The 17,848-nt window shown below is 39.3% G+C and overlaps 1 protein-coding gene across 8 annotated transcripts in view; it reads right to left on the reverse strand.

Moving 5' to 3' along the window:
* CLYBL (citramalyl-CoA lyase) overlaps window positions 1-17,848 on the reverse strand; it is a 261,270-nt gene that overhangs the window by 98,147 nt on the left and 145,275 nt on the right. The window lies entirely within an intron of this gene.

Genomic DNA, 17,848 nt, shown 5'->3' on the forward strand with positions numbered 1-17,848 from the left:
CTGATATCTCTACAGAGGCTTCATTTCTGCCTCCGCGTGGCAGACCCTAGACACACTGGGCTACCCAGATCTGATGCCTGCTCCAGCACCAGGTTCACCTCTGCCCCAGTAATATCCAGCAAAAAAGAACTCCTGCCCCTTTGTTCCACGTAAGTTCCTAGATTCACTCTGACTGGCAAAAGTCACATGTCCTGGCCTGAACCAATCTCTGCAGCAAGAAGAATGCAACCCACAGAATGGTTATCCCTGAACCCCTGACTCCAAGAGGCAGGGAGGGCGCTGAAGCCACACTCAGCCCACACAGGCTGGGAACAGAAACCAGAAGCCAATCTCTGAAAAAGGAGAAATGGATGCTCAGTAGCAAATCACAAATGTCCTCTATATCCATTCACATTCTTCCCAGTATTTCTGCTCTTGCAGGAGATAAAGACATAAAATAAGAGTCTCAAACGGCTCTCATCCTGGACTTTCCAGCGTTTGGGTGTGGATGGCACTGCTTCCTCAACCCACCAAGCCACCTGGACACCAGTCCTCTTCTCCAATATAAGCAAACACATGACATGATTGCTTCACGTGTAAACCCTTATGAGAAGACAAAGGTGTTAATGTAATTGATATGCATGTGATTATCACCATTAGTAAGGCAGTAGATATGCACAGGATTATGTACCTCAAAACGTAAGGTGATTGGTACCTGTGCGATTATCTGCCACGAAGGCATGCCCTTTCCTGCTTCTAATGCAATTTACCTTCCTCCCTATAGATGGAATTGATGCCCACGTGATGACTTAATCCAGACCCACATGTGATTATGCCTATGCAATTATCTAACACTATGATATGCCATGATTGAAACCCATGTGATTATCTGCTAAGATGATACCCATGCAAATGAAAATTGGCAAGTCCTGTAAGCTCTAATAATAAGCCTCACTACAAGCCAAAACCAAAGAAGAAAGGTTCTTCTTCAGAAAAAAAGGCCACCTATACACGCTAAGTATAGATGTGTATGCATGCAGTGTGTACGAGTGTATATGAGAGAGATTGAGATTCATCTTTTTGTGGTGTTTAAAACTTAGAATAAAACTATAAAAGTGAAAGAAAAGAAATGTCAAGGTCATTTCCAGCTCTAGAATTCTCAGATTCTAGGCTCTAATAATAACTGGAGGAGTATTCTTAATTTCACAGGAAGTAGTATTTATTCCATCACCAACTTGTGTTTTAATTCACAGACTCTGGTTCATAGTGACTGTTTTGCCCTTTGATGACCACACAAGGAAACCAGGAGTAGAGAATTACTGATGTAAATACGAACAACAGAAGGTACAGCACCAACACATAAATCAGCAAGGCCACGTTTTCAACTCCAGAGCATGTGCCATTATTACAGACAAGGCCACACTCAGCTGTACTTCCCAGCATCCACTGCTCTTCTTCAAAAGAAACAATCTAAGTAATAGCATGTTTGGTCATTTATCTTGCTCTTTTTCCCCAATTCGCTGTTCTGACTTTTGAGAAAAGCATGTAATATCCCCATAGAATTTGATGATTTTCTTTGTTATTGTCAAAAAATGCTAATCCATGAAGAGAACCTTCCTGGGTAATGTTAATTCAGCTGCCTGTTTTATAATAGGATTATGTTTTCCAGGATTTAAAAATCCCACTTGTTAGCTACCAAATAGACTTCTACAACAGCTATAAAATCAAATTTAATCCCTATTGGCATTAACAAAATAGCTGAGGTACAATTCATGTCTAACTACACTACCCCTCCAATAAATATATAACATTTCTTTTGAAGTTTTAAAAGGAAACTGTTCAGTGGAGAACCAGTCTCGTGGGTCCAATCATGCAATATCTCTAAGGCAGAAAAAATGTTTATATATGGTAAGGACTATGGGAAAAATGTACTTAAACAGATTAATCCATGTTTACTAATGCTCCCTTTTTCATCATGCAAATTCAAGTTAAAATGATCTTCATTTCTTTCATTTGAAAATAGTTATGGGGGAGCCAACTATTTGTTCTATTAATATTTAAAGAATCTAATTAGGTTCAAATTAATTTCAGAATAGAATACTACACCAAATTTGAGGTGGAGGCTAACAGCGTATTTCACTTTACAAAGGGGAGGGCATTTTTTGGAGGGTGGGTGAAGATAAGGGAAGGCAAAGGGCCCTCAAAATGATCTTGTGAAACTGAGGGCTGATGGGGGGTGGGTGATGGGTATTGAAGAGGGCATCTTTTGGGATGAGCACTGGGTGTTGTATGGAAACCAATTTGACAATAAATTTCATATATTAAAAAAAAATGATCTTGTGGGCCAGCAAGAGTGGTAATCAGATTTCCTTTTGTCTTTGGCTCTTCATTCCTATATTATCCTCTCTTCAAAAATGGAGTTGAGTTGGCATTAAAGGGCCTTCTGGGAATGCAAAATTCAAGTGTGGTGAAACAGACATATTTCTCCCACCACCCTCCTTCCTCCTCCTTCAGACAGGTGACTCAGGAAGCTTATGGTTAGCCAGATGGGAACAAAGATATGCTGGCAAATATTGTTTCAAGATGAAGGAGAAGAAAACAAGGAGGCTGACATGTAACATATCAAAGAATATTCAGGCACTCGGAAGTTGAACATGAATCTCAGGGCAGTCCAACCTCTTTAAAGATGCAAATTGCAGTCAAACACAGAAAACAGTAGGGTTCTGTTTATCCTTTCACAAAGGGTGCAAACTGCTAATCAGGCTCCATTGCTGGGCTGGCCACTTTGTTTATCAATAAACAGGAAGACAGTTAGACTATAATTTTCCTGCCTAGTACTGGTAGCCAAAAGGAAATGCTGGCAGCTTGGTAGTACTGAGTTCCAGTTGCATCAAAACCCAATTATTATTGTAATAATGTATGGGTGTTTGCAAGTTGCACAAGTGCGCTACACATGTCCAGAGAATCATGTGAAACATGTTGGCAGAGAACGAGCTTGGTGATACACGGACTAAGGGGAGCTGTCAAAATAGGCCGGTCCTCCAAGAGCTCAGCTGTGGAGTGTTGTTTAAAAACACACGCGTGCTGGGAAAGAGTTACCATGACAGATATGGAAATCTTCTGCATGTTAATACAACACGACAAAAATATGGTTTGACAAAAATCAAACAACAAACAGGCTTCAAAATGGGAAATTTGGTTGGAATATGCTGTAATTGCCACTGCAAACTGTTACAACAGAACACTCATACACTTCAGAGTTATTTTCATGTCAGTAGGAACTACCTTCCTGAGATACTATAAAACTCCAAATTTCAAATACAGCACAAGATCCCAAATCTAACATATAACAAAAGTTCAATCATACATGTGTGTTTAAGCATTCAAACTGTCCAAATCATGACCTTAGGTCTTCGTTTCATTTGTCTGTATAGATGCATCTATAAGAGATTAAGACGCATTCCAAACTTCACATAACTCCCAAGATGGAGCATGACAAATACAAAATACAAAGAGACTATATTTTCCACAACACAGTGTTTCTATCTTTTTTTTTTTTCAGATTTTAACAAGTTTACGGTGCTTCTATTAATGTTGAAATGGTGCATGTGTTATCATTATATATATTGATCACATGTAATGCATGTATTCATCAAATGTTTGCTGAGTACCTACTATGTACCAAGCACCGGGGTAAGCTGTTGGGATACACTGGCACCCTCTGCACATAGTTGAGTCTACCAGGAAAGCAGGTGTGGAACAAGTCATTACATTAAGGCGTAATGACCGTTATGATGGACTACATGAGCCACTCTTTTTCTGTGCACCCAACCAGTCTTCACTGCTGTGTCTGGCTCTCCAAGATGCCAAACCACAGCAGCCTCTCTGGCAACTTGAGATAGGGAACCATAGCTTGCTTCTGCTTGGACAAGACTTGGACAAGTGAAAATTTGGTAAGTTCTGTACGGCTCTGATAATAATTTTCATTAGCAAATGTAGTGGCCACAAGTGAAGCTCTAGGGTGTAGACTACCTGGCTTCCCTACTTATTGGCTTTGTGACATTGGGCAATTTTGTTAACCTCTCTGTATTCCACTCTCCTTATCTGTCAATGCAAATAATAGCACCACTTCCACAGGGGTGCTGTGAACCTGAAATGAGGGAATCCATGCAAAGACTTAGAAATAGTGTTGGCACACAGGAATGTTCTAAATGTTCTCTAGTATTGTTCCTACACCACCTTCAGCACCACGGCCAGCACCAAGGCTCATTCCTCCTAGGGCAGAGACCAGAAAGAATGATTGTAGATAACTGCCTTTGGCCCAGGAATGGACCAAAATGCAGAATCCAAGTAGAACTCAGGATGGACTTCTGATAATTCCCATCCCTGCTCTGACCCTCAGAACTGATGGCTGACCCTCAGAACTGACAGCTGATATGTGGAGTATGTCTCTAGGGGAAATGTGGAGAAACTCAGTAATAGCTCCCAGCCTAGACAGTGGGAGTTCCTGACCAATGGGAGTTCTCTCGTATCTTGACTCCAAACTTGGGTGCTTCATACCCACTTCAGGATCCTTCGCTTTGACAGGCTACTTGGAACTTCCTTCCATTTATTGGCTCTACTTTCCTACGTTCCTTCCCCCCATGTATCTAGCCATCCACAGCTCCAGGAAAGAGAAGCTCTTGACATTCTCATACCCTGTAGCAGTTGGGCCAGATCATCAGCCTTCCCCTGCTACTAGGGAAAGGTGATTAGATGATGTGGATGAATGGCTTAGTTGAAAAGCTTACTGGGGTTCAATCCTAGCTTCATTTTTCTATCCTGGGAGGCTCCAAGAATTCATCCTCTACTAGAAAAACTTGAGGCATCTTTGCAAAGCCTACTTTCATCTTAGGCCAGCTCCCTGGCTCATCTTTCTCTCTAGGCTTTTGCTCTTCTGACACATGTCTAGGAAGGTCTTTTCAGTGTAGTTACCTAGAGCTAATCAATACTTTTCCCGAGAATATGTGCTTCTTAGACTAGATTTAGGTGGAAATTCAGGGCACAACTGCTAACTTTTGGAGGTAACTTTTGGAGGTAACTTTTGGAGGTTAATTTATGACCCCTGAATGGCTAGCACAATTGCATCAAATGGGAAAAAATTGCAAAAACATATTTGAAACAGGCAGCCTATCTTTATTAGAGAGGCAGGTAATGCCTTGGGTTAATTTTTGACTTGACATTTGCCTCTGACAAGCCACACTTTACTTTTATTTTCCCATTAAAACACCATCTTCCCGAACCTACACAGCAGGTATTGAATAAGAATTAAGTTATCATCATCCTGAGAAGCTCTGGTGTATTTAAAAATACATGGCAAAAGTATATTAATTCTTAATCACCTCTCTAAATCAAAATGTTAATTATGCCTTAAAATATACCCACTAATTTATTATTGAAAATATGGTGGGGGGGGGCACCTGGGTGGCTCAGTCGACTTCAGCTCAGGTCATGATCTCACGGTTCATGAGTTTGAGCCCCGCATCAGGCTCTGTGCTGACAGTTCAGAGCATGGATCCTGCTTCAGATACTGCGTCTCCCTCTCTCTCCACCCCTCTCCCCACTTGCAATCTGTCTCTCTCTCTCTCTCTCAAAAATAAATAAACATTAAAAAAAATTAAAAAAAAGAAAATATAGTGGTATTTAATACTTACAAATTGTGGCCACTGAAATAAGAAAACTTGAAAAATACACGATTTTTTGATACCAAGTATGTTGTGCTGCAAAATTTCATGTTGTATTCCCTTCATTTTGGTGGTAGCTATGTGTACTTGGTTCTTTAGTCACAGAGATTTAGCAAACTGAAACCTCCTGGGTTTATTTTGTGAAAACCACCTGTGGTTCCTTGATAAAAAAGAAGAGATTTTAATTGGTAGCTAAATTTGGAATAAGCAAGTTTAATGATTTTCACTATAGATTCCAAGTTATATCTTACTTCATTTTGGAGGAAATGACTATAGTTTCTACTTTTATAAAGTTTTAGCTCATTTAAACTGGGTTCCTTTCTTTCAATCTTAATTTTATGCTCAAAGATCTGTTGTAGGCTTGGGCTTTCCATAGTCAGGTATATCATATTATAGATGATACTGTCTTATTTAATTGGATTCCTAGGAATTGCAGGAAAAGACGTAACTGGTGATTTGAAGCCTACATTTCTTTGTAAAGAGATTTTGTTGAGCTCATTAAATGGAAATTGCTGACAATTATGACCCTAATAGAGATATTTGAATCCTTGCATTATGAAGAACTCTGTTCTGAAGAATAAACAACGAGGGATGGGGGGGGGGGGGGAAGGTCAGGGTTTTTTGGGGGGAGGTTAGAGCAATTACTCCACAAAAGGGGAAAGGTTATTTAAGGGCATGAAGGGATTGATAAAAGACTGAAAACACTTTAGTACTTTTATGAAAACCTGGATAGGTTTTTATATCAGAACGTTTAAGGATCAAAAACACCTTGCAGAGTTCCTAAGCACAGTTCAGCTTTCCATACTGTTCCAAAAAGACTCACAGATACCCCAAATCCTATTGAAGAAATCTCCCAAGCTCTCAAGTCTTTTACTAAAGGCACAGCACCTGGGAGAGGAGCCTTCCATCCCAATTTCCCACCCCTATTGAAGAAGAGTGAGTTCCCCACACCCCTGTATACATTTAATCATTCTTTGCACGTCAGTTAGCTTTCTCCCTGTGGGGAGGATATACCTCACTACTCTACGAATTTATTTCAACCGAAGTAACAGCATGGAGGTATAGAATTTAGCCAAGTGGATTTGTGTGTGCTTACTGTAAGTACAAATAGGAGTTTGGTGTCTGTGAACTTGTGTGTGTGTGTGTGTGTGTGTGTGCATACACACATGTGTGCACGAAAAGAAGCCAAATGAGAAAGCACAAATTAGCCAGAATATGTGCATTCGGGGTAGAAAAGGATCTTCCAACCGTATGACAATTAAAGGCATTACAGACGAACTCAAAAGTTAACTGGCTTTAAATGACTGTCAGGAAATCATATTTCTATTTCTCAAATGATAATAAGCCAATGACCTTGATTGATATTTGGGGTTTCTTAATGAGCAACTCATACTGGCAAATGCAATGACTCCCGGGTTCTGCAGTCTGACAAGTGATGAGGAGTGCTTTTTAAACTACTGCTTGTGAAGAGAACTTAGAAAGTGGCTCGCTGCTGGGGACACAATTGCACTCCTCTTGCCTTTGCAGTGTTGCCCCCAATTGTTGTCTCCTTCACAACCACTAACCTTCCTTTAGGCCTCACATGTGTCCTGATACTCAAGGTAGATAGAGAGAGCAGAAGCATTCAAAGAAGATGGCCTCATAGAATGATCCTATGGGGCTTCTGAGGCACTGGCTATTGCTTAGAAGGCAAATGGCTTCCTCTTGCTTTTTGCAATGGTGGGCAGCTTTGACAGGACGATCCTCCTGTAAGCCCTAGGTCCTATGGCAAGCAGAGCAAGTGGTGGGGAAGGGGGCCTCTGTTCCAGTCCCCAACCAGGGGCTCACCTCGACAGTCTGCTGAGGGAGGCTCTGTGACAGTCCTCCTCCTTCTGTTTCCCATAATGGAGAATGTCATTGTAAACGGGTCTTTCTGGACACAGACCACAGCCTAGATCTCCCTTGCTCTAACCATTCTCACGGGGCCCAGGCCCTCACAGGCAGATTTGGATACCTTTCTTTACCATTTTCCTACTCCCTTTCTGCCAAAAACTATTCAAGTACCCAGCACAGAAATGCAAAGTAAAAATTTACTAGTTAGCTGCTCAAGAAAGAGAATCTCTTCTCTGGATTCCTAAGAAAAAAATAAATGAGATATTCCTAGGAGAGTTGTCTCTAGCCACCTAGTGTTAAGAAATCTGTGAGGGAACTAGAGAGAAAACGTGTTATTTTTGTCTCTAGAGTCTTTTCTTTGTCTACCATTTTTATTTATTTTGTATTTCTTTTAAGTTTATTTATTTTGAGAGAGTGAGAGAGAGAGCAGAGAAGGGGCAGAGAGAAAAAGAAAGATTTGAATCCCAAGCAGGCTCCGCATTGTCAGTGAGCAGCCTGACATGGGACTCGAACTCACAAGTTCATGCTAGATCATGACCTGAGCTGAAATCAAGAGTCGGAAGCTTAACCAACAGAGCCACCCGGGCACCCCTATCTGTCTGCCATTTTAAATGTTTATTTATTTAAAAGACAGAGAGAAAGTGAGGGTGAGCAGGGGAGGAATAGAGAGGGAGAGAGGGAGAGAGGGAGAGAGGGAGGGAGGGAGGGGGAGGGAGAGAGGGAGGGAGAGGGAGAGGGAGAGGGAGAGGGAGAGAGAGAGAGAGAGAGAGAGAGAGAGAGAGAATCCCAAGCAGGCTCCACACTGTCATTGCAGAGCCTCATGTGGGGCTCAATTTCACAAACTGGGAGATCATAACCTGAGCCAAAATCAAGAGTTGGCTGTTTAACTGACTGAGCCACCCAGGTGCCCTGTCTACCATTTTTATTTTTTTTTTTTTTTATTTTTTTTTTTTTTTTTAATTTATTTTTGGGACAGAGAGAGACAGAGCATGAACGGGGGAGGGGCAGAGAGAGGGAGACACAGAATCGGAAACAGGCTCCAGGCTCCGAGTCATCAGCCCAGAGCCTGACGCGGGGCTCGAACTCACGGACCGCGAGATCGTGACCTGGCTGAAGTCGGACGCTTAACCGACTGCGCCACCCAGGCGCCCCCTGTCTACCATTTTTAGAGGAAGGTTTAAAAAAATAGCAAAATTGGCAAACTCCATCACATCTAGAGCAAAAACCTACCTGGGACCTATATTACCCTACAAAAATCAAGAATCTAAGGTGTGAATCAATACCAGTGAAACTTGGCATTATAAGGAGACTTGAATTGATGCATCAGGCCCTTGGCCAGGAGTATAGTTAAGACAATTGCTCTTTAGATATTTACCAAACACTCATACAGTGCTTACAGAGGGAAAATTGAGGCACAGAGAAGTAGAATAATTTGCTTAAGGTCACACTATTAGGACAAGCTGTTACCAGAATCCAGATATAGGCAGTATGGCTCTAATATCTGTGTTCTTAACTGTCAAATTACATTCTTCTATGTGAAAAAATCATCTTAAGGAATATGCTATCTATTCTAAATTTTCTAAATTTTATTCCTTTAAGAATGATACCACTACTTAAACAAATATTTATATAGCACTCGAGAGTTTACAAAGTGCTTTTCTATTTGAGCCTCACAGCTGGTCTTGTGGTATGTGGTGCAGGTTTCATTACCGCATATTTCATGGGCCAGATAAGGACACAGAGGTTCTTGAAATTTGAGACTCGAGTTTCCTGGTCAGATAGTGTTAAAATTAGGACATTTCAATATGTTTTCTGTTGCCAAATCCCCTACCCTTTCCACTGACTGGGCTGCTGGTATCAAATCAAGGTGCCCACAAGTGACATCCCAGATTTTATTACCTTAGGTTCCCACAGAAAGGCCTTCCTTAAATTACAATTCAGGCCTTCTTTGGCTTCTTAAAGGCTAAGTAAAGACCCCACATGACCATAAAATCCTAACACATCTCCACTACTTACAAATCAAATTAGAAGAACAAAATGATATTATGTTCATATAAGTTGCTTTTGTCCTTCAGAAGGGAACTTTCTCTTAGGAACAACTATAAGGGATCAGAAGACACAAGGAGACATTTCCCCAAAAAGATGAAACAAAATACTGAATGCTTCTGAACATATTTAGAAAAGATTTAGATAATTAGTGAAGAGGTAAGTTTTGAATTAGTGAGAACTGAATACAAAAAATCAGAGGAAAAAAAAAATAATTACAAACTTCAGGGTAAACAACAGGTTGGCAGAGAAAAAAGGTAATCAGCTTACTGCTACATAGTTAAACTCCAAATAGTTTTTACACTAGATACTAATCTTATCAAAGTTATATATAATTTTATTGGATAATTGAGGGATGAGGAAATTCACATATAGTAGTAAGGGTGGTGGTGGTGCGGGCAAATCCTATAGCAAGGAGTCAATATCATGCCTGAAACTGAAAAAATAAGTCAAGAAGTGTATCACTTAGAGATAGGGAAATAAATGCCACAAGAATAAGCTAGAAGAGATAAAATGCACTGCCTCTGGAGAGGAGAAATGGAATGATGTTTAGGGGCTGCTTTATTTCAAAACTATTTGACTTTTTATGTGTAAAAATGAATTTTCGGCTTTTCAAGTTTATAATTTAAGTTTAATCAAGTTTAGACTTAGATTCTTTTCAAGTTTATAATTTAAACATTTTTTAAATTTTAAAAAATGTTTATTTAGTTTTGAGAGACAGCCAGAGCACAAGTGGAGGAGGGGGAGAGAGAGAAGGAGACACAGAATCCAGAGCAGGCTCCAGGCTCTGAGTGGTCAGCACAGAGCCTGATGTGGGGCTCAAACTCACACACTGTGAGATCATAACCTGAGCCGAAGTTGGATGCCTAACCGACTGAGCCACCCAAGGGCCCCGATAAAATTTTTAAAGGATGGGTACTTTACTTTGGTAATATGGCAAACGACATTCTCTAAAGAGCCATCCAACCATAAAATGGATACATTTCAATAAAAGTAATTTTTAATACATTGCTGGGCTCATAAGAACGTTAAGGGAATTTTCCAGAGGCCAATGTAAAACAACTACAATAACAAAACTGAGTTAACTTCTGATTTACGAAACATCAGAAAAATAAGAAAGCTTGGAACTAAATACCTGTATCAGACCTAGTATCAGGATACTAAGTCTGAAATCACTGTAAAGTGGGGGAGAACAAATTGAGGCTTCAAATCAGTAATATCCCTGACTCCCAGCAAAAGCAAACACAAATTATCCTTGAAGGAAAACTTTCCCACTCTAGGCCGTTAGGATTCCCAAGAATAATTCCTATCAATATGGATGGGTTCATATCATGAGTATGAATCAGTGAACAACAAAAAGTGATTTAAAGGCAAAATAATTGAAATAGATTCAGAATATACCAAGTAGGTATGAAAAAAAATCAAATAGAACTTCTAGATATGAAAAATATAACAATTAAAATTAAAAACTCAGAGGATACATAAAATAGATAAAACACACTGAAGAGAATTAGTAGTGTTGGTAAGATATGAAGAACTAACCAGCAGTGTAGCATAGACAGATACGAAGACAGAAAATGTGAAAAGACACTAAGAAACAAGGAGGATAGAATGAAAAGCTCTTAAATAGGTCTACTTGGCATCTCTGAAGGAAAGAATAGAAAGACTGGAATAGAAGCACCATCTGAATTGTTAACGGTGGAAATTTTATAGAACTGATAAAAGACATGAATCTGTAAACATAGGAAAAACAACTTATACTTAGTAAAGGAAGGAAAAGGAGAAAGAAGGGAAGGAGGAATAAGCCAACATCTCATCATTATTTTAGTAAACTTCAGTACACCAAAGACAAGAAGATCTTAAAAGCAGCCAAAGAAGGGGCACCTGGGTGACTCAGTCGGTTGAGTGTCTGACTTCAGCTCAGGTCATGATCTCACGGCTCGGGAGTTTGAGCCCCGCGTTGGGCTCTGTGCCGACAGCTCAGAGCCTGGAGCCTGCTTCGGATTCTGGGTCTCCCTCTCTCTCTGCCCCTTCCTGCTCGTGCTCTGTCTCCCTCTCAAAAATTAATAAACATTAAAAAGAAAAAAAAAGCAGCCAAAGAAGAAGAGGCAAGTAACCTTGTTTTTAGACTGGCAGTGGCATTCCCAATAGCAACAATAGAAATGAGAAGATAATGAAATAATATCTTCAAAGTTCTGAGAGAAAATAACTGTCAATCTAGATTTCTCTATTTAGCCAAACAACAAAGACATTTTCAAATAAATAAAAACCGTGAGTTCACCATCAACAAACCTTTGCTATAGGGAAATTCTGAAGGGGGCACATCAGGAGAAAGAAAGATGACCTGGAAAGAAGGTCTGAGATGTAAAAGAAGGAATAATGAGAGAGGTAAAGAAGTGATAATATATACACACAGGTTAACCTCAGGGTGCCTGGGTGGCTCAGTCGATTAAGCATCTGACTTCGCTCAGGTCATGATTTCCTGGTTGGTGAGTTCAAGCCCCACATTGGACTCTATGTTGTCAGTGCAGAGCTCACTTCAGATCCTCTGTCCCCCCTCTCTGCCCCTCCCCTGCTCATGTGCACATGCATATGCACACTCTCTCTCTCAAAAATGAATAAACATTAAAAAAATGCATATAGGTTAATAATCTAAATAAAAATTGTATATATAAAATAATGATAGTAATAATATGAAATTTGTGCGATTAGAAAGATATAATTGAAATACTAAGCAAAAATAACATCAATTGTAAAGGAGATGACTGAATTTAAAGTTCTCTAAAATTCTTGTGTTGTCCAGGAACAAGAATTAACAGGTAAATTTTAGGCTTCATTAAGTACCCTGGTAAAATTTCAAGAGTAACCAATAAAAGTTAGAAATACAGTCATAAGTTCTAAATGAAAAGAAGAACATGGAGTAAGAAAACAAACCAAAAAAGTAAAATTATCTTTAAAAGGCAGAAAAGATGAGAAAATAAATAAGTGAGAAAAATAGGGCACAAAGTAATGGTATATTTAAATCTAAATTTATTGGGGCGCCTGGGTGGCTCAGTCAGCTGGGCGGCCGACTTTGGCTCAGGTCATAATCTCGTGGTCCGTGAGTTTGAGCCCCGTGTCGGGCTCTGTGCTGACAGCTCAGAGCCTGGAGCCCGTTTCAGATTCTGTGTCTCCCTCTCTCTGACCCTCCCCCATTCATTCTCTGTCTCTGTCTCAAAAATAAATAAACGTTAAAAAAATAATAAATCTAAATTTATCAGTAACTACATTAAACATAAGTGAAGGGGCGCATGGTTGGCTCAGTTGGAAGAGTATGTGACTCTTAATCTTGGGGTCATGAGACTTTGAGCCCTGTGTTGGGTGTAGTGATTACTTAAAAAAAAAAAAAACAAAATAAGTCGATTAATGTTCCAGTTAGAAGACACAGATTGTCCACATGGGTATAAAAATTTTAAAAACAATAGGAGACATATTTAAAACATAACGATATGGAAAGGTTGAAAGCAAAAGGCTAAAAACAATACACTGGGCAGATGCTAACCAAAAGAAACATGGTGTATTCATATCAGACCAAGAAACGTTATTTATTTTTAATGTTTATTTATTTTGAGAGAAAGAGAGGAGAGAGAGAGAGCATGTGCACACAAGCCCGTGCAAGTGGGGGAGGGGCAGAGAGAAAAGGAGAGAGAGAATCCTGAGCAGTCTCCATACTCTCAGTGCAAAGTGGACCCAGGGCCCAATCTCACAACCATGAGCCATGACCTGGGCCAAAATCAAGAGTGGGTTGCTTGACTGGCTAGGTGCCCCAGACCACAGAAACTTTGAAGCAAAAGCATTTTAGAGGATAAAGAAGGTCAGTGCATAATTATAAATGATTCAATATAAAAGGAAGATATAATAATTCTTATTTTTATATACCCAATAACATAGGCTCAAACTACCAGCAGCAAAAATTGATAGAACTATAGGGGGAGACTGGTAAATTCTCTACTGGAGGCTAAATTTCAACTAGCTTCTCACTTATTGATATATCAAGCACATAAAAGTCAGTAAAGATTTGGACATTTGAACAACATAATTAACAAGTTTGGTCTAATGGAAAAATATATAGAACTCTAGTCTACTAAACAGAAACAACACATTCTTCTTAAGCACACATGGAACAGTTACAAAAATGGCTCATGTAAAGCAGAACTCAACAAATTTCTTCCTTCCTTCCTTCCTTTCTTAGAGAGACAGAGAGAGTGAGCAGGGGAGGGGCAGAAAGAAAGAGGGAGAGAGAGAATTGCAAGTAGGCTCTGTGCTGACAGCTTGACTCAGGGCTTGAAATCATGAATCATGAGATCACGACCTGAGCTAAACCCGAGTCAGACGCTTAACCAAGTGAACCACCCAGGCACCCCAGAACTCAACAAATTTTTAAAAATCAGCACCATTCAAATCACCTTCTCTAATCATCATGCAATAGAGGTAAGCAATAGAAGAATAAATAAGAAATCTCTCATATGCTTGAAAATTTAAAAATTCTTAGTCCCTGCTACTCAAACGGTGGTTTGCAGACCACTCTGGGTCCACAAACTCTGATCATGACCATGACACTAGGAGGTAAGTATGAAATGGGGGGGGGGGGGGGGTACGAATTTAGAAACTTCCATAGTACTTGACAATGCTATGACACCCAAGCAACATTTAATTTTTCTAGAAATTCATTTTTTTTGTATTTTATAAAAGTATCCATCTGCAATAGATTACAAATGCTTAAAAATGAAATAAAGTAACAACAACAAATAAAAATAACCAAATTGGTTCTTCACCACAGGGAGTTTGGGAAGCACTCTTTAGTATCTCCTGGCTCAAGCAAGAGATCAAAATGCAAATTAAAAAGTACTTAGAACCTGGGGCTCAGTCATTTAAGTGTCCAACTCTTGGTTTCGGCTCAAGTCATGATCCCAGGGTTCGTGGGATTGAGCCCCAAGTCAGCCTCTGTGCTGACAGCATGGACCCACTTAGGATTCTCTCTCTCCCTCTCGGCCCCTCCCTCCACTGCACATGTGTGTACTCTTTGTCTCTCTCTCTCAAAATAAATAAACATTAAAAAAAATACTTAGAGCCAAATGGTAATAAAAAATATATGTTCTTATAGACCTATCTGGTTAGATTATAATTATTTACATTTTGCGTGTCTCACCACCAGTCTTTGAGTCCTCCATGTTGGGGATCATGCAGTCATCTTGGTTCCTCTCCTTGTCACAGTGCCTGAGTATTGAGTATCTAAATTTACATATTTAAACTTACATATTAAATATATTTAAATATTTCCTTAAATATTTACTCAACTAAAATAGCAGTCCTGGAATCCTGTCTCTCTTTATTCCACTCCTACTTTCTTGGTGTTGCCCAAGTGTCATGGAGATTCACCAGAAATTTGTGCCTTACTTGGCTTATTTTCACTGTGTCCCAGCAAGCAGTGGCTTATGCAGTCCTATATCTCCTCATGCATTTAACAATGAAAAGAAAAAGATAAGAGGGGTGTGGAGACAGTCTTTTCGTCATCCATACTTGGGAAGGTGAGCTGGTAGTGCCATCCTTGACATGAAGGAGCTACTTAAACACAAATTGGATTAGCAGGACAGGATTAGAGCCTGCTGGAAGGTATTATACACTTATAAACTGCTCTGTAGAACTCTTATTGTTTTCATTACAAGCCCATACTCCACAGTGTCAATCAAATGAAATATTGAATTAGCCTATTAATAAAAAAGAAATAAATTGAGATATAAAATGAAGCAACTAAGTTCTAATACTGGAAAAATATTGATTAGACAGTAACAGTTGACTTTAGCAAAACTATAATTAGAACAAAATTAAAAAAGAATATCTGAAATGAATTTTTTTTGAAAGAGAAAGAGAGTAAGGGAGGGTCAGAGGGAGAGGGATAGAGAGAATCTTAAGCAGGCTATTAACTACTTTTCTATCTCCAGCACTTCAAAAAGAAGACGGTAACAACTAGGTACTGATACAGGTTCTTCAAGATCAAGTCTCATCTACTTAACCTCATTTTTCTGGCAAGGTTCAGGGGGAGAAGGTATTTCTAGGCCGGTAAATTGGGATGGTATCTTCATTTTGAAACAGCATTAGATAAAAATCTCTCATAATATCCTCATGAAAAGATTGGATTTTAGGAAAGTTGGGTGATTGAATGACCATATTCACAGTATTGATCCATGAAACTGACCTCTCCATGCCTCAGTTTCCTTATCTGTAGAAGGAGTATAACAGTAGCACCTCACTGGGTTGTTTATGAAACTAAAGCCCTTAGAACAGTGCTTGGATGTCAGTCAGCACTATATAAATAAATAAAACATGATCAGAAGCTTCTAGTTGCATGCTTGTTCAACACTTGGCTCCAACCTCTTCAACATTTCCATCAGAAACTTGTTAAATGCCTGTCAAATTCTCAAATGCTATTAATGATGGATAATAAAATCAAAATCCAAAAAGCTAGGAAATAACATATATGAGATAAAATTAAGTCCTGGACAGAGAGTTTAAGAAAACATTTTTTACAAGCACTAGCCTGGTTCGCCAGAACTTTCTGTGGTAAGAAAGGGAAATTCAACTGACTCCCAAGCTCAGCATGCATAAAACAGTGTGTCTAGCAATTAATGGAAAGTTTAACTGCATTAAGAGAACTGAAGCGTCCTGATGAAGACACTGTCTGGATACAGACGCAAAGATGGCGGGCACGTCTCACTCATCATGAATTCTTCCCTCCCCTTCCCTTAGTTTCCTCCTAAGAAGTGGCTCTGGGTACAAGGATGAGCTTGAGAACACCAGTGAACAGTAAGAAAATGTGAGGCAATAATGGACCATATTTCAAACTTATCTGGGTGGAAGGAAACATCCTCCGGTGGATACGGGAAGATAGCCTCAAGATTTGTGAAGACTATAATTAGAAGTTTATCAGGGCACCTAATGGCTCACTGTGCTACATGCTAAAATAAATTCCCCTCTAATCATGATTACTACAGGATTTATCTAATCTATTTCCTATAGGAAATCAAGCTACTCCCAGGCATTTTATCAAACTTCTTCCTCATAATAATCCCTGTCCCTGACAAAAGAAGATTTTGTCATCCCACAGTATAGATAAGAAATGGAGGCAAAGAAGTAAAGTGAATTGCCCTGGGTCACACAGAACTGAAATTACAATTTAGTATCTAATCTTAGAGTGCACTACATGAGTTTTGGAAGGGAGCATACTGGAAGCACATTATATCCTTCAAGAAAAGGCCTATTTACCTTAATCTCTGGGAGAAAGAAGATTAATTGTATTTTCCTTGGGGCATGCCAAAGATGTTGAGGAGACGCTTTAGATTCCACACGCTCGTTCTAATCCTTTTCCAAATACTTGGAAAGTCTTGCTTTGACCATTAGGAAGATGCTAGAAATTAACTTCTTCTTTTTTTTTTTTTTAATTAAGGCAAATATTTGCTAGAATCTCCAAGGAGGGCAATTAATCAAGAAAGTTGTACAGTACGGCCATGCTATTTCAGATCATTTAAGACAAGAAAGTATCCAGATAGGCATGAATCCAGATGGCCAACTCCCTCTGTCCCCGAGCCCCACAATCTATTCCCAGACAGCCTCACTGTCTAGGGACAGACAAAGGTCAAGTAAAAACATGTTTTTAACTTAAAAAGTTCCAAACATAAATTATTGTTACAATGATTTACACCTAATTATTTCACCTAATTACTGAATAAATCCATGTTCATTATAAAAAGCTGGAAAATAAAGTTAAGTAAACCAAATGAAGCAAAAAGCACCCACTCTGCTACCACCCAGTAAGAACCTTTTGTACCTGTTTACAACTGGATATATTTTAAGGCTCAGTTCTGTGGTCAGGCCATGAGGAAATCAGCCTAAAGCTGCAACCCTAAGGTTCTGTGTGTAGCTTCCCTTAAATTAAGTAGGGAAAATGGTGACTTATTCATAGAAGACTATCTTTTATTTTCTTGGCACTTATCCCAGAAGCGATAAGGCCATTACTCAATATTAAAAAGACATGAATTCCACATTGTGTCTTACTGCTCTAAAAATTTACAACACAAATTTCAGATTAAATAATTTACCCAAACTGGTAAATATCATAGCCACAATGGATTCAGTGTCTATCTCTTTATCAATATATACACATAGTCACATATACTGAAGGTATACACTGG

The sequence above is a fragment of the Panthera pardus genome, unplaced genomic scaffold (genome assembly GCF_024362965.1).
Source record: "Panthera pardus isolate Hobbes unplaced genomic scaffold, ASM2436296v1 HiC_scaffold_1, whole genome shotgun sequence".
NCBI lineage: Eukaryota > Metazoa > Chordata > Mammalia > Carnivora > Felidae > Panthera > Panthera pardus.